A 21,240-nucleotide genomic window follows, 5' to 3' on the forward strand; every position below is an offset into this window, starting at 1 on the left:
GCTGACCTTGTTGCCCTGTAGTTATTAGTGGGAATAGGAGTTGTCAAGTTGCTGTTTACCAAGTTCAGAAATAATATCTATCTCCTTTGAAATAAATTGCCAACGTATGAGATTCATTGAGATGGCATTTGCCATAGCGTTCATTCAAAAGATGTTTATTGAACATGTACCAGGTACTAGATTCTGGGGGGGAAATAAGTTGTAAACAAACTGTCGTCTGCTCCATGCAGCTATTAGATGCACCGTTTTTATTACCCATATCTTTCTTCTTTATATTTTAAACTGTTTCTGTAACCTTTCTCACAAAGCACATATAAGTGAAATTCTTTCTGTTAAGAGACTAAAAGAAATTCTTTCTGTTAAGTGACACCCAAAGGGTCCTGTGACAATACGACAGGTTATTACCTTTAAAGTGACCCTTTGGGTGTCACTTCACCAGCTGGAAACCTCTGAGGCTGGCAGTGCCTCTGCTTGAGTTCTGCTTGTGACCATTGGGCTCGTTCCACCCACTCTGCCCAGCAGGCTGCATTTGGCTTGCACTGCCAGCCTAGATCCCATGCCTGCCAAGGGCAAGCCAGGGATGGAGCACTCAGGGGTGTGTGAGTGAGTGAGCATGGAGTCCAGCCACTGCACACTGCCAGGCACACCAGCTGCTGCAGAGGGGCGGGCAGCTCCAGGTGCCGGCACAGGTGCTGGCTCCATGCAAGGCTGCGGCTGGCTTCCACTGCAGGCACCAGTGTGTGGAGAAGGGAGACGTGGTGACATATGAAAGCTCAGAGATACCAGGAACCACATAGCCCCAAAGAGGGTGTGTAGTATGTCACAGCCCTGGTTCAGGAAGCCCCAGGGTCTCGACTCCCAGAAGGGCCACAGCGCTTCTCTCTTTCTCATTGCCTCCATTACAGTGACCAGGAGGGCGTGTTTCAGGTGGCATGTTTCATCCCATTTGTGTTATAGCTCTTTGAGTCCCGCTGCAGCTCTTGGGCTGGCCCAGCCCCACCACTGCTTTCTGTTGCATGTGGCAGCTTCCCGGCACTGGTGGAAAGCAGGAGGGCTATACTGTTACAGCTTTGGTTGAGGGAATCCCAAGGTTTGGGCCCCCAGAAGGGTTGCCAGTCTTCATTCCTGCAGTCTGAGAGCATGTCACCACCTGTAGCTTGGTGAGCTGGCCAGGAATGTGTTACAACCCCTTTAGCTCCCACCTGCAGCTTGGTGAGCCACCCAGGAAAGTGTTACAGCTCCTTTTGCTTTCACCATTCGGCAGGTTTCACGTTCTTGTCCCACATCCAGGAAGCATGAGGTTACATGAACACATGAAGGGTGAGCAAGGCTGAAAAGAGCTTTATTGGGTGCCTGAACAGCTCTCAGCAGAGAGGAAACCTGGAGTGGGTTGCTCCTCTGATGAGTGGCTGAGTCTGAGGTTTTATGGGCTCAGAATGGAGGAAGTGTATGCTGATTGGTCCATGGCCAGGCCTGGAAAAAGCACCACTTGATTAGTTGAAAGGCATCAAGGAAGTTCTCACTCCAGGTCACTGACTTCACTCGGAACTGGCATCTGGGCCCTAAGGCTTCAGGCCGTCCCTGGCTTGAAGATGGGGTTTCACTGGGGACCCATCTACTCCCACCTAAGAACCTATCTGTCTCCCACAACCATCACTAAGTCTGTTTAATTTCCTAGGAATGAATTAGGAACATGCAGTTTGGTACTTGTCAACCTTTGAATGATGCTTGTTCAAAGAGATTTTTATGACGGGTTATTGTACTTATTTTAGAGTAGATCATAAGCACCTCATGAATTGACTCAGCTAATAGCTGTCAAGTTTACAACAGCATTTTTTTAATATATATTTTGTCAAACATCCAGACAACTATATAATTTTCACTTTATAAAGCATTTAGCTACATAGCTGGAATACAGGGAAGTGCATTCATGTGTATATATTGCAGATTATTTTTCATGTACATTTCTAGATTGATTTGCAGGTATAGATTGGTGCTTGCCATAGAAAATAATCCCCTAGCAAATGCTCCTTTCCACTCATCCCTGGGGAGGACCTGTTTTGTCTTAACACCTACAGATGAACGATTGCACAGGAAGGTTTGCAAACTCAGACACCAGGACAGCCTCTGCACTGTCCATGTTGACCTTTGCTGTACAGAGAGACCTGGTTAGTAGAACCTTTGTAGAAAGACCTAGAAAGTAGGACTATTGCAGAGTACTTTCAGGAGATTGAGATTAGTCTTGAGGGCCCCTGGGCAGCCAGAGAAGAGAGACTGCACACTCTCTGGGACCCGAGGTCCCTGTGGAGAGCTCACCACTTTCTTTCAGAGGTCTTGAATATTGACATTCATCTGCTCATTTGCATATTTGAGCATGTGGAGCAGTTGTAAGGACACAGAACTAGTTGCCAGACTTAGGAAGGAGTTCCAGTTCTGCCAGCTCCGGTGTGTACAACTGACCAAACTCTTCATTCATTCCTGGGTAATATTCAGGTTGAATGTTACCCTTCAACCCTGAGATGAAGGGTAACATTCCTTCCACTAAACACCGTCCCTGCCCCACTCATAGTTTGGAACTTTCCCTCCCTAAAAAAGTGTTTGTATACTTCTGGAGGGTTCTTTATGTTAAAGATTGGACTTTATTTTCCACTTAACAAAATTAATTTTTAAAAAATCATTGAAATATTTTATTCCTCAGAACCTGTTAAGTGAATATATGTGAACTAGTGTTTAGTTATTTGCCAGGGTAATTTTGAGCATTTTATGGTTTTATATGTATATTTGCTATTCTTAGTTATATAGAATTTAATTTCTACACACAAAAGATCTCCAAAGATAGAAAGCAGAACAATTATATTGAAATCCTTTAAATTATTAAAGGTGCACATATGTTGATAATTCTACAGATTTGCCTCCAAATATTCATCACCTTTTTCAGTTGCATTTGCAAAATTTTTTTTTTTTTTTTTTTTGAGACAGTCTCAGTCACCCAGGCTGAAGTACAGTGGTGTGATCTCAGCTCACTGCAACCTCCGCCTACCGAGTTTAAGCAATTCTCATGTCTCAGCTTCCCAAGTAGTTGGGATTACAAGCATGTGCTAACATGCCTGGTTAATTTTTGTATTGTTTGTAGAGACACGGTTTTGCCACGTTGGTCAAGCCAATCTCAAACTCCTGGCCTCAAGGGATTTGCCTACCTCAGCTTCCCAAATGCTGGGATTATAGGTATGAGCCACTGTGCCCGGCCTCAGAATTCTTATATAGCACATCAAGCTTCCTCTTGTACGTTTATTTATTTATTTGCTTGTTTGTTTGCTTGTTTGAGACGGAGTTTCACTCACTCTGTCACCCAGGCTGGAGTGCAGTGGTGCATCCCAGCTCACTGCAGCCTCCATCTCTCAGGTTCAAGCAATTCACCTGCCTCAGCCTCCTAAGTAGCTAGGATTATAGTCACCTGCCACCATGCCCAGCTATTTTTTGTGCACTTTTTGTAGAGATGGGGTTTTGCCCCTCCATATGTCAAAAAGAGAAAATAGAGCTATGGCTTTACCCAGTTTGCATCTTATATGTTGGGGATCTTTTGTGTTACTTCCACAGAAGTGCTTGTGAAGTAGAACCTGAAATCTTTATTATTTTGGCTTTGAGAAACAAAATACAAACTAAAGGAAACAAACAAAAATTTTGTGAAATGCAAGAATTCCAAACTTCATGACTTAAAAGCAGTTTCTGTCTATTTTACAGTATTAAAAAATTAAATTTCAGTCATTACTATAAGTCAGTATACAGTTTTTTTATTCAGTGCGTTAACAGTATGGTTCTACTTACAGGATTAAAGCAAATTTAAACTGTTATTTTGTTAAATGTGAAAAGGTTGTAATCAACATATATTATGGTGTTATTTAAAATAAATATTATAATGTACTTTCAATAGGCAGAATAATTTTTATTTAGAATTACTTATTTATATCATACTACCCTAAAAATGACAAAACAATCTTTGAAAAATTCTAAGCAGTTTAACAAGATTGTGTATTGCTGTGAAAAATAGCCAGGAAAATGTCCTGCCGTTTTAATTTACAAAGCATGCTGTACTCCTGCCACCTAGTGGTAAGCTTTATTTTAAGAGCAGTGGGTCTGTTGAACAAGTCCTTAAGCTTGTGACTTGGTTTTAAGTTACAGGTTGCATTTACTGTTGACAGTGTTGCCTGTTGCGTTATGAAAGTATTGCATGGGAGTTTGGAGCATTTATGCTGCCTCTCCTACCAGCTTACTAAGGAGAAACCCCCTCCTAAGTGAGTGGAAACTCAGGCAGCAGAGTCAGTGGTACATGTAGTGCTAAATATGTCGTGGAAAAAAACTCCTTTAAATGATGACGGCCAATTGGACCCTTTCCAGGGAGCTTTGGTAAGCTACAGTCTCTTGGCACATGTTTCTCGTTTAGTTGGGACCCTGGTCATATTATTAAAAGTTCCTTGGCAACTGAGGCAAACTATTAAACTTCTCCTGGTGCGGGTCTTCTCAAGGGTAGGATATGGAGTAACTTCATCTGCCTCTGGGGATGGTAAGAGCCAATGAAATTATATGTGTTAAGCACTTAGCCCACCCTTTGACTCTGACTGCCACTGTGTGGTCATCACTGTTTAGATGATTTTCCCATCCTAGATTGACATGAATTTTTAAGACAGAGACATTAAGGTCAGTTCTTTCCAGAACTCTTTTTCAATATAACACTGTATTACAGTCTTAAAGGGGATGGGGAAATTCTTCAAACAGTTAGTTTGACATCATGCTACTTTAAAAAATAGCCATGAGAGTTAAGTTCCAGCATAATCCAACATTTATATTTTCATTCAATTATGTACCCAATCCTATTTGTTGAGCACCTATCAGATATAAGAGTCAGTTAGGCATGACTCTGTAGGGAAGGTGGGTGATGCCAAGGAGTTTTACATGTGCCCAGATACATCTAAGTCATAGGAGAACTTGATGGATTAAATTCCATAAAAGCACAATGCTATGGGTTTCAGAGACTTGCAATTCTCACCATGTACCGAATCAAGGAAGGCTTCATAAGGCTGACTGAATCTGATTTGAAGAAGTAGGATTTCTCCAGGTGGTTATGGCGAGGACGGGGGCATTTCGGTGAGATACAGTAGGTTGGGCATGTATGCGGAGATTCTCTGTGGTTGGAGAGAACTGGAAGTAATGTAATTTGGTTTGATATAGGGGAATAATCCAAGTTAAGATGAAATCATTAAGTCCCTTCTGCTAAGTGAAATAAGCCAGGCATAGAAAGACGAGTACCACATGTTCTTACTCATATATGGAAGCTTGAAAAGTAGATCTTGTCAAAAAAGAGAGTAAAATAGTGATTATGAGAGGCTGGGAAGGGCAGGGGGAGGGGACAGCAAAAACTGGTTAACAGGTACAGAAGCACGGCAGGATAGGAGGAGTGAGTCCTGGTTCAATAGCACTGTGGAGCGACTACATTATCAGTAGTTTATTGTGTGTTTCAGATCACTAGGAGAACAGATTCTGAATGTTCTCAATACAAAGAAATGATAAATATTTGAGGTGATATGCTAATTACCCTGATTTGATTATTTCACATTATTTACATATATTCAGATAAATGTCACATGGTACCCCATAAATATGTACAATTATTACATGTGAATTAAAAATAGTAAGAAAAGCAAGAAGAATACCATAGGATTACAAAGGAAAAAGAATTTTTAAAAAATGAAATCATTAAGTCCAGGGCATGGACACTTTTGAATGCCAGAGTAGAGAACCTTTACTGTGCTTGATAAACACTGAGGCACCAGGGACCTTTATGAACAGAGACAAGCTAGTCTCAGAACTGTGTTTTGAAGAGATTGATCCCCTGTTGGTAGAGAAGAGGATTGGAAAGAAAGGTGACCAGAGGGAAAGATAATGGAAGTTTATTGCCAAAGAGCTGAGAGTTGAGAAGGGCCTGACATGTGAGGGTGGACATGGGATATGTAAGGAAGAAACAGGAGTGAATATTAATAAATCAGAAGTCAAACAGTGCATAAGGAACTGTCATGTACCTCACCACTCAACACCTGCCATGTGAACAGAAAGGGTTGAAAAAAAAATTAGCTGTGTGCACTCTCATTGGTACAGAGTCTAGCTGGTGCCAGGAATGCGTGCAGGTCATTATGATGTAGTGATAAGGGCTCCTCATGAGAGTGCACTCAGTGCCACAGGAGCTGCAAAGGTGGAATTAAGAACTCTGGGTGGAATCCCAGCACTTTGGGAGGCCGAGGCGGGTGGATCACGAGGTCGAGAGATCGAGACCATCCTGGTCAACATTGTGAAACCCCGTCTCTACTAATACAAAAAAATTAGCTGGGCACGGTGGCGCGTGCCTGTAATCCCAGCTACTCAGGAGGCTGAGGCAGGAGAATTGCCTGAACCCAGGAGGCGGAGGTTGCGGTGAGCCGAGATCGCGCCATTGCACTCCAGCCTGGGTAACAAGAGCGAGACTCCGTCTCAAAAAAAAAAAAAAAAAAAAAAGAACTCTGGGTGGAAAGTGGCAGAATTGGGGAGGGACAGTGGAGTGGGGTCTTTAGTCCCCCGGGCAGCGGTTGCAAAAGGGCACTGGCCTTCCAGGCTGGTGGGAAGAGTGTGGGGCAGGAGGGGGATGCCCACACCTGAGCTCAGCTCTGCTGCTTACTAGTTCCCAACCTTTTCTAAACCTCATTTTCCTCGCCTGTTAACTGTGGGTGGTAAGTGTCCCGACCACATAGGATTATTGTGAAGATTAGCTGAGGTGATGTGTGGACTTAGCACAGGGCTTTGCTTGTACGTTTCTAGCACAGTGATGCATCTGTTGTGCTCAGGGAGCTGCAGATGGCTCGCAGAACTTCTGTACAGGGCAGCTGGCTGGAGAGGAGGGAGGTAAGGTTAAGCAGTTAGGTCCAGACATCATTAGGAAGGGTCTTGCTTACACCTGTGAATTTGGACTTTACTCTGCAAGCGGTGGAAAGCCAGTGACATTGTCAGAGCGGGAATGCAGAGGGATGTTCTGTGGCTGAGGCTGATCAGACCAGCTCTGTAGAGGGGGCTAGGCAGGCAGTGGTCAGGGGGAGAGACAGTGTCCCTCAGCACTCTAGTCCACGGTTGTGAAATCTGTACTAAGCCTATGGAAATGAAGAGGAGGGGATGGATTCTAGAATTATTTAGCAGTCTACATTTTAAATTAGTGTTGGAATGTTTATGGGAAGAGAGAAGTCTGGGATGACTGTGTATTGTGTTGGGATGGCACCCATCAAACAAGCCACCAACACCGTGGACCAGGAGAAGCAAGAAGGGGATTTTGTAACCCTACAATGTCGGTAAAATAAAGCCTCCCTCTAACTTGTAGTACTGCAATAACATGGCAGGTGAACAGGGGCCACATACAGGCCTGTTTTCAATTTGAATAAACATCCGTGGAGTTTTGTGATGGCAACAGATACTTCATTGTGATGACAGCTCCAAGGCGCTGTTCTGTGTGATTTAATCAGAGGTGCAGCTCCAGGACACAATTGGACTCTTAGGTTCCTTAAGCATTACACTTTAGGTTGGCTCTAATTGCCAGCTGGGATATGGGAACAGCTATTTCACAGCCACTGCTGGAATCAGAAAGATGATATATAATTTATAGGAGTAAATGTAGTGACTCTAGAAGTCTGCCCAAGATTCTGTTAGCAGTTTCAATGAGGTCTGATTTGCATAACATCGACTCATTGCTTGTAGGTATGCAGTTTGATGATTTTTAGGAAACGCAGACTGTGGGGCCACCACCAGCATCCAGCTAAAGGACACGTGGCTCCCCCCAGAAAGCTTCCCCATGCCTTTTATAGTCAGTCCCTGCTCCAACAGCTGATGGGCTTTGTGTATACATGTTTTATGAAGCAAACAATTCAGTGATTTTTATATGTTTGTGGAGCTCTGCAGCCATCACCACGCACTAATTTTAGCATGTTTCCACCACCCCAGAAAGAAGCCTCGTGCCGTTTGCAGTGACTTTCTGTTCCCAGCTCCAGCCCCAGCCTCAGATCTACTTTTTTTGTCTATGATTTTACTTTTCCGGACATTTCATAGAAATAGAATCCTGTAATATGTGGTCTTTTGTGACTGGCTTCTTTCGCTGAGTAGCAAAACCTTGTTTTCAAGGTTTGTCTATGGAGCATGATCAGTGTTTCCTTCCTTGTCAAGGCTGCGTGATATTCTAGTGCCTGGCTATCTATACCGCACTTTGTTATCTGCTGATAGAGACGGGTCGTTTCCGCCTTTTCGCTATTATGAGTAATGCTGCTGTTGTAAGTGCATACTTACATACAAGTCCTTGGGTGAAAATATGTTTCCTTTCTCTTGGGTGGATACCTAGCGGTAGAATTGCTACGTCCTGTGGCAACTCTATGTTTAATTATTTGAAGAGCTGCCAAGCTGCTTTCAAAATGGCTCTACCATTTTAGAGTCCCACTGCACTGTAAAAGGGTTCCAGTTTCTCCTCATCCTTGCCAGTACTTGGTATTTTCAGTATTCGGAACTCTAGCTATTCCAGTGGGTGTAGAGTGGTATTTCATTTTGGCTTTAGTTAGCATTTCCCTAATGACTGAGGATGTTGAAAATCATTTCAGGTGCTTACTAGCCATTCACATGTTATGATTTGATGAAGTGCCTGTTCAGGTCTTTTGCTTATCATTTCATTGCATTCTTTGTCATCCTCTTATTGAGCAGTTAAGATTTCTTTATATTTCCTGGCTACCTGTTCTTTAGCAGATAATATGATTATTCAGGGTTCTCCAGAGGACGAGAACCAGTAGGATACATATGAAAATCGGCCGGTGCGATTAAGGCTAAGTATCAAGATCTGCCATCTGCAGCCTGGAGAACTGGAAAGCCAGACGTGCAGTTCAGTGTTAGGCTGGAAGCCTGAGAACAAGGTGGTTGAGGTGAAGTGCCGTTATAAGTCTTGGAATCTCAGGGCCCAAGAACCAGGAGCTTGGATGTTCCCGGGCCAGAGAGGGTAGATGTCTGCGAGGAGAGGAGGGGATTCCTGGCCTTTCTGTCCTATTTGTCCCCTCAAGGGATTGTAGATGTCTACCCACATCCCTGAAGGCGAATCCTCTTTACTTACTCTACTGATTAATGATTCTAATGCCAGTCTTTTCTGGAAACACCCTCACAAATGCACCCAGAAATAATGCTTTACCAGCTTTCTGGGAATTTGCCCGGTCAAGTTTGCATATGAAATTAATAGGAGCTGCAAATATTTTCTCACAGTCTGGCTTGTCTTTTAAATTTTTTGGTATTTTTCTTTTTTGAGACTGGGTCTCACTCTCCTGCCCAGGCTGGAGTTCAATGGTGCAGTCACAGCTCACTGCAGCCTCAACTTCCCAAGGTCAAGCTATCCTCCCGCCTCAGCACCGCCCCTATCCAGTAGCTGGGAGTACAGACACACAGCCACGCCTGGTTAATTGTTGTATTTTCTGTAGAGACAGGATTTTGCCATGCTGCCCAGGCTGGTCTCGAACTCCTGAAAACAAGTGGTCTGCCTGCTTCAGCCTCCCAAAGTGCTGCGATTACCGGAATAAGCCACCACTCTGAGCCCAATTTTAAAATATTTTTCAAAGAGTCAAAGTTCCTAGTTTTGATGAATATTCAGTTACCAAATTTTTGTACTTTTCTGTAGATCTAAGAACTCTGATTACAAATTTTCTCCTATATTATCTTCTCGAAGTTTTATCATTTTAGCTCCTACATTTAGGTATATTCCCCATGTTTAGTTGTTTTTGTGTATAATATGAAGTTTGATATTTTAAATATATGAACATCTGGTTATCCAGCCTCCATTTATTCAGCTGCCTATGGTTTTTGTACTACAGATAATTTAAGTTTCCATATTCCTCTGGATTCTCATTCATTTTTTCTGCCAAAAAGCTCTAGAATTTGAGTCACAAAATTACAGTTAGAGTTGGAAAGATACTTTTTACATAAGATACTGTGTATGCTTTCAAAAAATATTTTTCTAATGAATTGAACATGTTGTTACAGGGACATCTGCCCCGCTATGACAGTTAGTGTTTTATGATATTTCCTAAATAGTATGCCTGGGGTAGACCATGTCTCTTACAGGCGGCTTTTTAGTGTGATATAAAGAGAATTAACATGTCTTCTATGAGTCATCTTTGTGCTAGTTTATGTTCAGTTTCTTCTAGAATGTTTTTAGCTTATTTTGTTTGTTTTCCTTTTGCTGGAGAAAAATGTGAAAGAGAAAAAGGATCCCTTGCAGAAATACTAGAAATCATGGAAATTCAGATTATGAGTCTAAATGTGAAAGTAGCTTTTTATTTTAACAATTGAGTCATTTTCTAAGTCAATTTTTTAAAAAAGAAGTTTCCATTTGCTCCGAAAAGGTTTATGTTCATTATTACCTAATTCTTTTTCAACGGAAAGTTTCAAAGCATTTCTGAATGGGTGCTTAACATTTGAGTCAAGCATTTCAGTACAGACCAGTTAAACTTTGCAAACTGTATACTTCTGATGTGCTAGCCAGAGTGAAGACCCACGGGATGCAAGCCAAACTTACGGAATCTCGAATCTTGCCCAGGAATCCTGACAGGCTGCAGAACTTTACACACTTTAAAAAAAACACTGATAAGATTATTATTACAAATGCAGAATCTAAAGAAAATTATCATATACCTGTAGTTTTGAACTTTCCAGTGGTTCATTTTTAGAATAGTTTCTCTAGTGAAATGCCATTAAATAGAATTCTCTCATTAAAAATAAGGGAGGAGGGAGACAGAATCATACCCCTATACCTGCCCAAGAGAGTAAGTGCCAGCTTTTATAGACATTACCACAATAATCACTTACAATCAACTAGTCATGTTGTACTGCATCTTATTAATGCTATGCACGTGTTTTTTGTTTGTTTGTTTGTTTTTTGAGACGGAGTCTTTCTCTGTCACCATGCTGGAGTGCAGTGGCGATCTCGGCTCACTGTAATCTCCCTCCACTACCCTGTTTGAAGCGATTCTTGTGCCTCAGCCTCCCAAGTAGCTGGGATTACAGGCACACGCCACAAGGCCCAGCTAAATGTTGTATTTTTAGTAGAGACGGGGTTTCACCATGTTGGCCAAGATGGTCTCGATCTCCTGACCTCATGATTCGCCCACCTTGGCCTCCCAAAGTGCTGGGATTACAGGTGTGAGCCACCGCGCCTGGCCCATGCTGTGCATGTTCAGCTTCCTGAAGTTTAAGAAATGACAGGAACCAATATCATAATATATTCTTCAACATTTTCTTATTTTCTCTTAATTAATGCCTCATTTTAATTTGTGGATAGAGGGGCATAATGAGACCTTACTGAAGCACTAAATACAGAAAGTTACATTTTCATATTCTCCAGAGAAGAATTTTAGCTTGATAACGAAGAAACTGATTTCAGTATATGCTTTCCTCCTCTCCTGTTTTTCTCTTCTTGAGCCTCTCTATAATAATTAAGATCAAAGAAGCACCCAGGGTGGCATTACTTTCCACCTGGCTTGGTGACACGGATTGATTTGGCCGTGTCTGCCGTGATGGTGATGATTAGAAGGAATGCTGTAGGTTTTGTTGGCGGGGGCCTGAGTACAAATTGCCACATGTCACTATATAAATTGAACATTACCTGTTTCTTCTACTTCTGACAGTCTGGGAACAAAACCACCATTTGGAATGCTCTGGGGCAGACTTCAGGGAGTCAGCTGGTGCAGGAATATTCTCTCCTTATGGATTGGAGAGGATACAGCACTCACAGCTGCTTTCTGCCCTGCACTGATTTAGTAACTTTCTTTCTTTTCCCCCCCACCGCCCCGAGACAGAGTTTCACTCTTGTTGCCCAGCCTGGAGTGCAATGGCGCGATCTCCACTCACTGCAGTCTCTGCCTCCTGAGTTCAAGTGATTCTCTTGCTCAGCTTCCCAAGTAGCTGGGATTATAGGGATGCACCACCACACCCAGCTAATTTTTGCATTTTTAGTAGCGACGGGGTTTCACCATGTTGGTCAGGCAGGTCTCAAACTCCTGACCTCAGGTGATCCACCCATCCCGGCCTCCCAAAGTGCTGGGATTGCAGGCATGAGCCACCATGCCCGGCCTGATACAGTAACTTTCTAGGATACCAGAATCCACATGGCTATCAGCCAGCCATTCCCAACTTCAGTGGTCAGGAAGCTTGATAGTGTAAAGTAGTTGGGCCTTGTTCTGCCGAGTTCTGTCCTAGTTTTATTGCTAACTAGCAGTATGTCCTTAAGAAAGACATTTGACCTACTTAAGCCTTGACTTCTTTAAAAATTGAGATAATAGTACTGCCAGAATTAAATTAAATAATGGATGTAAGGTACTTAACACAATGCCTTGGAACATCGTAAATCCAGTAAATATTAGCTTTTATCATAACAGAAATCGTTATGATTCAAATTACTTCCTTTGGTCAGACATTTTAGTACATGACAGTTAAACTTTGCAAATTATGTACTTCTAAGTTCCAGCCACACCCTGAGGTACAAACCAAAGCTACAGATTCTTGAGCCTCATCCAGAGCTACTGAATTAGAATCCCTAGGGTTTAGACCCAGCAATCTGGACTATCAGCAGTCAACTCAGGAAAATGACTTTTGTCATGCAAACTTTGAGACCCACTGTCCAGGCTGAGGCTCCTCCAGGCATAAAGTGACCTGTGCTTGTCCAGAATAGTGATGCTGTGATTAAAGCTAGGGAGACATGCCTGGAAAAGAGAAAGATTGCTTGTAATCTTTTTTTTTTAATTGAACAATAATATAAATTGAATAAATGTTTCTATAGACAAAAATTCCCTCAGGCAAGAAATGGTACAATAAAGAATTGGTCTGGCTGGCATGGTGGCTCACGCCTGTAATCCAGCACTTTGGGAGTTCAAGGCTGGGGGATCACTTGAACTCAGGAGCTCAAGACCAGGCTGGACAGCATAGTGAGATCTTGTCTCTACAAAAAATAAAAAGTTGGCCTGGTGTGGCGATGTAAGCCTGTGGTCCCAGCTACTCAGGAGGCCAAGGTGGGAGGATTGCCTGAGCCTAAGAGGTCGAGGCCACAGTGTGTCGTGATCATGCCACTTCACTTCAGCCTGGGTGGCAAAGCAAAACCCTGTCTCAAATAAAATAAAGAATTTGGTCTAAAATATGTTGAGGAGTATGAGTCTAGCAATTGCTCCATCAACTACTGAGAACTGGAATTTTTACCAACTCATTCAGGATTTTAAAAAATATGATTCTTGAAAATAAAAATATCAATAATAGCTCAAATTGATATGATGCCTTTTCAATACATAAAGTTCCAACGCGTAACACTGTTGCATTGGATTTTCACAGCCACCTGTGACATAGGTGATTTTTGTATATGCTTTAACAGAAAAGTTAAAGGACTGTCACATAACTAGTGAGGGGCAAGGCCGGGCCTGTAGCTGGGTCTGCAAAGGGGAAGGAGGCCTAGAATCAGCATCTGCTTTGGGATGTGGCATACAGATATTCTCACCATTTACTCCTTTGCTGATCTCTTGGTGAATCACTTAATCTTTCTTATCTGTAAAGTAGAATTAAATGCATCTACTTCAGAGAGCTTTTAAATTAAATGATATGTTCAACAACAGCAAAAAACACAGCCCCATTTAAAAAAAGAGCAAAGGACTTGAATAGACATTTCTCTAAAGAAGGTATGCAAATAATAAAGCATATGAAAACATCTTCAATGTCATTAATCATTAGGGAAATGCAAATTAAAACCACGGTGAGATACCACTTCACACCTGTTAGGATGGCTACTATGTAAAAAAATAAATAACAGTTGTTCACAAAGATATGGAGAAATTGGAATCCCTGTGTGTTGCTGGTGGGAATGTAAAATGATGGTGCAGCCACTGTGAAAAACAGTATGCTGATTCCTTCAAAGTTAAACACAGAATTACTATATGATCCAGTAATTCCATTTCTGATAACCAAAAGAACTGAAAGCAGGACTCACATTTAACGTATACACCCATGTTCATAGCAGCACTATTCATAAGAGGCGAAAGAAGAAAACAACCCACGTGTCTTTTGATGGACAAATGGATAAAAAGTATAGTGTGTACACACACTGCAGAATATTATTTATGCCTTTAAAAAAAATGCCACAGGCAGAATGCATTGGCTCACGCCTGTAATCCCTGCACTTTGAGGCCAAGCTGGGCCAACCACAAAGTCAGGAGTTCAAGACCAGCCTGGTCAACATGGTGAAACCCCATCTCTACTAAAAATACAAAAAAATTAGCTGGGCGTAGTGGCGGGTGCCTGTAATCTCAGCTGCTTAGGAGGCTGCGGCAGGAGAATCGCTTGAACCTGGAAGGTGGAGGTTGCTGGGAGCCAAGATTGCACCACTGCACTCCAGCCCTGGCACCACAGTGAGACTCTGTCTCAAAGAAACAAACAAACAAAAAAAAAAAAACATGCTGCAGCATGGCTGAACCTTGAGAACAGGGGGCTGTGTGGAATCAGCCAGTTATAAAAGGATAACTACTGTATGATTCCACTCACATGAGGTCCCTAGAGTAGTCAAATTCATAAAGACAGAAAGTAGAGTAGTCATCGTCAAGGGCTAAGAAGAAAAAAGAATGAGAGAGAGTATTTAATGGGTACAGAGGTACATTTGGGAGATATGAAAAAGTTCTGGAGAGAGACATTTGGGAGATAGGAAAAAGTTCTGGAGGGAGAGAGACATTTGGGAGATAGGAAAAAGTTCTGGAGAGAGACATTTGGGAGATAGGAAAAAGTTCTGGAGGGAGACATTTGGGAGATAGGAAAAAGTTCTGGAGGGAGACATTTGGGAGATCGGAAAAAGTCCTGGAGAGAGACATTTGGGAGATATGAAAAAGTTCTGGAGGGAGACATTTGGGAGATAGGAAAAAGTTCTGGAAGGAGACATTTGGCAGATAGGAAAAAGTTCTGGAGGGAGACATTTGGGAGATAGGAAAAAGTTCTGGAGGGAGACATTTGGGAGATAGGAAAAAGTTCTGGAGGGAGACATTTGGGAGATAGGAAAAAGTTCTGGAGGGAGACATTTGGGAGATAGGACAAAGTCCTGGAGAGAGACATTTGAGAGATATGAAAAAGTTCTGGAGGGAGACATTTGGCAGATAGGAAAAAGTTCTGGAGGGAGACATTTGGGAGATAGGAAGAAGTTCTGGAGGGAGACGTTTGGGAGATAGGAAAAAGTTCTGGAGTTGGATGGTGGTAATGATTACACAGCACTGTGAATGTACTTAATGCCACTGACTCATACACCAAAAAATAATTAAAATGCAGCTGGGCACAGTGGCACGTAACTGTAATCTCAAGCTACTCAGGAAGCCAAGGCGGAAGATCACTTGAGACCAAGAGTCTGAGACCAGCCTGGGCAACATAACCAGACCCTATCTCACAATTTTTTAAAAGTAGTCAAAGTAGTAGACATTACTACTACACACATATGTGTGTGTTTAAATATGTATAATACATATTAAATATATAATATATATAAATATATATATTTTACCACACAAGTAAATGATGTGCTATAGGTTAGGAGCATGTTTCTAGTGCTGGTATCATGGTTAATTAAATTTTTATTCCACTTCTCTTGTTGACTCCATGTATAGCATTCTTGCCACTGAGCTTGGGTCATGTATCCCTGACCAAACCAGTTCTTCTCCTTGACTTGTTTTTTTGTTTGTTTTGAGACAGAGTCTTGCTCTGTCTCCAAGGCTGGAGTGCAGTGACGTGATCTCGGCTCACTGCAAACTTCACCTCCCGGGTTCAAGCGATTCTTGTGCCCCAGCCTCTCAAGCAGCTGGGATTACAGGTGTGCACCACCATGCCTGGCTAATTTTTGTATTTTTTGTGGAGACAGGGTTTCACCATGTTGGCTAAGCTGGTCTTGAACACCTGACTTCAAGTGATCCACCCACCTCGGCCTCCTAGAGTGCTGAGATTATAGGCATGAGCCACCGCCCCCAACCTCTCCTTGATGTTTTAAATGGGAATGTTTTGGCTGGTTGGAATGGGTTAGGCATCTCTACTAAGGTGCTTCAGTCCCTTTTCTGGCCATTTGTTTTGGGAGTTCACTGGATGACACAAGAAAGAAAGCCACCTTGGACTCCAGGGTGATTCCAGGGCCAGAGTGGTGCCATGTTTAGTAGGTCAGTGCCACAGATGGGGACAGGAAAAGGATTACAGTCCCACTCCTTCATGTATATTATATGTTTTTCACATGTTTATTCGCAGCCAGGATCCCTGGTACATTTGGCTTTTTATTTTTACTCTTTGTGATATAAATTATTCATCTGTAATTCTTTAACTGCCAAGTTTTGAGTTAAACCTACTGGAAATATTTGGCAGCAGGCACATTAGAATCTTGTCTTCCTCTGAAAATAAAAAAGAAGCACTGCAGGTGCTCCTTGTGATCTTGCCTTTCCTTTGTGACGGCTCCTGCGCAGAGCGTCCATGTGACCCGAGTGTCCGTGGTACGCAGCACATCGGAGATTGGTGTTTACCTGCTCAGGGAGGCCCTGGACACTTACGAGTTGAAAGCAGGTGTGATACAATCTATTAATTAGTAAAAGCATAGAAGCTTATTGGTGGTGAGGATCCATTACCTTATTCCTCTTGTAGCTGAGACTAAATAAGACACCTTCAGAACAGAATTGTTGATAATGGGGGAAAGAAAATTGCAATCATTCTGTTTGTAGAGTGGCGTAGGATTTCAGTAGATGAGGGAGGAGACAGACGAGATGACTGACTTCCTGATCTGAAACATGGTCACTGATTATGAAATACTTAGTGGTCCTCAATCAGTAATTTCAAAAGATGAAAGTAAGTTTATTTATAAAAATCATGTATGGAATGTTGGGTGAGAGCAGCTTCCTTGCCATGCAGACCATTCATTTACTTATTCATCTATCTGCCCATCAACTCACCCATTCATCTTTAATCCATTCAAGACACATTTCTTATTGCCCATTTCTCAAGCACTATTGTAGACTCTGGTGCCATTCAGATAGTAATGGACAGTTTGAAAAAATGTAAATAGCTGTTTCCATGAGATTATCAGATAAATCAATAAGTGTCATACATATATTATAGCGGCTCTAATAGAGGCACAGAAAGGAGCTACTAACTCTGAGCCTAGGGAGTTTATGATGTTGTCGACACACACATTTTTCTCTATCTGCTTTCACTGGAGAATAAGCCAGGACCTATCCCCTTGCTTCCTATTCTGTTTCTCTTCTCCTCCTAATTCCCATGGCTCTCTCTACAGTGAAAGTTAAAAAAAAAAAGGCATTCAGAAATAAACTCTGGGCCGGGTGTGGTGGTTCACGCCTGTAATCCAAGCACTTTGGAGGCCAAGGCGGGCAGATCACCTGAGGTTGGGAGTTCAAGACCAGCCTGACCAACATGGTGAAACCCTGTCTTTAAAAAAAATAAATAAAAAGAAAAAAGAAATAAACTCTGTGTGCCAGATATGGTGCCCACGCCTATAGCCCCAGCTACTCCGGAGGCTGAGGCAGGAGTATCACTTCAGCTTACGAGTTCAAGGGTGTAGAGCACTATGGTCGTGCTGGTAAATAGCCACTGCACTCCGGCCTGGGTCGCATAGCAAGACTGCGTCTCTTAAAAAACAGAAAACAAAAAATCTCCAATGTTCAAAAGGGTTTGGTATGGGATGGGGGCCAGGGACAGGAGAGTATGAAAATATACAGAAAGATAAACAACAGGCCGTGTGTGGTGGCTCATGTAATCCCAGCACTTTGGGAGGCTGAGGCAGGTGGACCACTTGAACCCAGGAGTTACCAGCCTGCGTGACGTGGTGAAACTCTGTCTCTACTAAAAATGGAAAAATTAGCCAGGTGTGGTGATGTACACCTGTGTCCCAGCTACTTGGGAGGCAGAGGTAGGAGGATCACCTGAGCCTAGGAGGTGGAGGCTGCAGTGAGCCAAGATTGCACCACTACACTCCAGCCTGGGCGTCAGATCGAGACTGTGTCTGAAAAGAAAAAGTAGAGAAAGATAAACAACAGGTTGCCAGCATATTCAGAGCTAAAATATGGTTATTAATTTGAAATATTCAGTTGTCCTCACTCAATAAGTTTAATTTCAAAAGAGGAAAGTAAGTTCATTTTTATAAAATCATTTTTTTCACGCATTGAAAATAATAAGTTTGAAAGTAGACCTCTATATTCTTTAGCATGTGTTTCAGAGATGAAACGTGTTTTAAGATGTGGTCATTATGTGCATTTATTTTGTAATATGGCTTTAAACTCTTTCTTTCCTCTTAATGAGTCCAGGCATGAAATTGCAACCTCCAGCTTGGCATGTTGGTTCACACCTGTAATCTCAGCACTTTGGGAGGCTGAGATGGGCGGATCACTTGAGCTCAGGAGTTCAAGACCAGCCTGGCCAACATGGCGAAACCCCGTCTCTGCTAAAAATACAAAAATTAGCCAAGTAGAGGGATCATTTGAGCCCTGAAGGTTGAGGCTGCAATGAGCCGTGATTGTGCCACTACACTCCAGCATGGTGACAGAGTGACACCCTCTTCAAAAAAAAAAAATTACGACCTATCAGTTTTGTTTTCTTTACCTGGGTATCATTCTCAGCATCGTATTACTGTTGATTTTGAGATGGCAGGATGATCTCGATGTTTTACTTGAGCCTAGAAAGTAGAACTCCCTTGAATAATTATTATGAAGGCTCAGAGGGAAAAACCCAACCCATCAGCCTGGGAATGTTAGTCATGGGGTCACGGTGGTGACACGTGTCTATGATGTGAGGAAGGCAGGTGAGGTGAGGGGCACAGGACACAGTCACAGGGGCTGGGATGGAGTTTGTCACCGTCATGTGGAGTTCCTTTTTTATTTTAAATTGGAGAAGACCTCAGCTACAGTGATTTCTCCATCTTGTAATCTAAGACTGTAGCGATTACATTTTTCTAAAGTACTAGTGTTTTTATGCTCATGAAACTGGGTTAGTAGTATGAAAGTAAGCGTTCTCCATGAACTTCAGTATGTTTGCATTTTTAGATAAACTACCACATCAGTTTATAAAACAGGTTACATACAACGCCATAGGGTCACCAGCTGTGCTTCCAGCAGCTTTTATCATCCCTGTAACACATTCAAGGACAATTGAAATATCTAATATCACCACCACGCTCCTCTCCTACTTCAAGGGAGATAAACATTCATTGTTTTAAAATGTTTAACAGATGACCAAACTGTTTGCTGAATCCAAAGGACAAGGCCACAGTTTTCTGAGTTATAATAGTTGCTTATTTTTTTGTTTTTTGGAGATTCTTTAAAAGTGATGTCACTATTACTGACGTGCAGGTAGCCCCATTCTGTAGTAATGAGAACAGCTTGGCTTAGTCACTTGTGCTTCATTTGCTGTCAGAATTCCACCAATCACTGAAGATTCTTACAGCTTGAAACCTAACATTATAGGAAAATATGCAGCACATTTGTAAGAATGTAGCCCAGAGTTGTTACTTACTTTTGCTTACAAGCCATGGAAAGAATAACCCAGTAAATGATGCTTCTGCTTCCAGTAACCTGCCTGGTCTGTTTCTGGCCCTGGCCCTGGCCTTGTCCTGAGAGCCAGGCCTGAGAAAAGAAGGGACAGCTTAATGACCATGTCTGCCTCTTCCCAAGATGGTCCCTAAAGTAGCAGAAACTGTGAGGGGTGCAGTGGAGCCATCTTGAACAGGCACCCCTGCGAGGCGGCATTACTCAGTGAAATACAGGGTGTTTTGCTAGTTATTTATTTCTGAACTAGGTCAGAGGCCACCCCTCCTCTTCTCCGCTTTGCATGGGCAACTGGGCTCTTACAGAAGCCCCTCCCCTCACAGTGGTTGCTCCTCAGCCTGCCTAAGTGATGCAGGGAGCGATGCCTGGATTGGTGGAAAGAGCCAGAGGGTAAAGGACCAGGAAGCCTGCCTGGTGGTTGGGCCCATTTCTGGGGCACCTCCCTGTGTGCTGGGATAATTTACCTCCCCTGCAACACACACACCCTATTGAGGGCTATGAAAGCAAAAGACAGCTTTAGACAGAAAGATTATTCCACCAGGTCAGGCATGGCAGCTCACTCCTGTAATCCCAGTACTTTGGGAGGCCGAGGCGGGAGGATTGCCTGAGCCCAGGGGTTTGAGACCAACCTGAGCAACATAGTGAGAACCCTGTCTATACAGAAAATTTAAAAATTGGCTAGACGTGGTGGTGCATGCCTGTAGTCCCAGCTACTCAGAAGTCAGGGTGGGAGGATCACTTGACCCTGGGAGTTCAAGGCTGCAGTGAGCTGCGATCGCGCCACTGAACTCCAATATGGGTGGCAGAGTGAGACTGTCTCAAAAAAAAAAAAAGGAAGAAGATTATTCTACCTAATTGTTCTAAAAATTAAAGACAAGAAACCAAATATGATTTACTCCATAAAACAAAATGGACTCTTGGTTCTATCCACTACCAGTTAGAGGAAGAGGGCCTAGACAAGGAGAGAGAGAGGCAGAGAACATTGGAAAGGAGTGACGGTGAGGGCTGCGGGGGGAGCCAGATGCACACGCGGGATTGTGTCTACACACACACTGATGAATGGAGAAATAGCCTGGAGAAATACATAGGGCACAAGCCGGCAGTGTGGAGCTGCATGTGTGATGAGCTCATGAAGACTTTTGGGGAGCAGCATCAATTGCTGCTAAGGGTTTTTGCTATAACCCATGAAGTCATTTTGCATCGTTCTTGCCTACTGCTATAAATGGTGGGGTCATGTCCAGTGCTGGCCTTGCAGAGATGAAATTCAAGTGCCTGAACTCTCTTGCTTGCTCTTTTCAGTAAATCCACTGTCTTCTCATCTTAAAATGGGGGTAGTGATGTCTTCTTTACCTTCTTAGAAAATATAATTATGGTTAGATGCAAAAGCAGGTTGAAAATCTAAGATTTCTAAGTGAATGTAACATGTTATTCCTTTGGTGTTAAAAATACCACCCCCTTCCACAAGAAAAAATGTCATTAAGGCTCACTTAATCTCTTTCTGCATGTGTAATATTCCCTTGTTCTTGTCTTCAACTCCTCAAAATACAGTGATTCATCTGGGATCCTGTGCATTCCCCTTCCCCACTTAAAATCCTGGGACACCGTTAAGAGG

The 21,240-nt window shown here is 42.7% G+C and overlaps 1 protein-coding gene across 5 annotated transcripts in view; it reads left to right on the top strand.

Annotated features, from left to right (window-relative positions):
- The window catches only part of SPATA13 (spermatogenesis associated 13), a 140,918-nt gene that overhangs the window by 57,552 nt on the left and 62,126 nt on the right, over positions 1–21,240 (top strand). The window lies entirely within an intron of this gene.

Source organism: Aotus nancymaae, unplaced genomic scaffold (assembly GCF_030222135.1).
Source record: "Aotus nancymaae isolate 86718 unplaced genomic scaffold, 86718_ANA_hifiasm-v0.15.2.pri h1tg000009l, whole genome shotgun sequence".
In the NCBI taxonomy this organism is placed as follows: Eukaryota; Metazoa; Chordata; class Mammalia; order Primates; family Aotidae; genus Aotus; species Aotus nancymaae.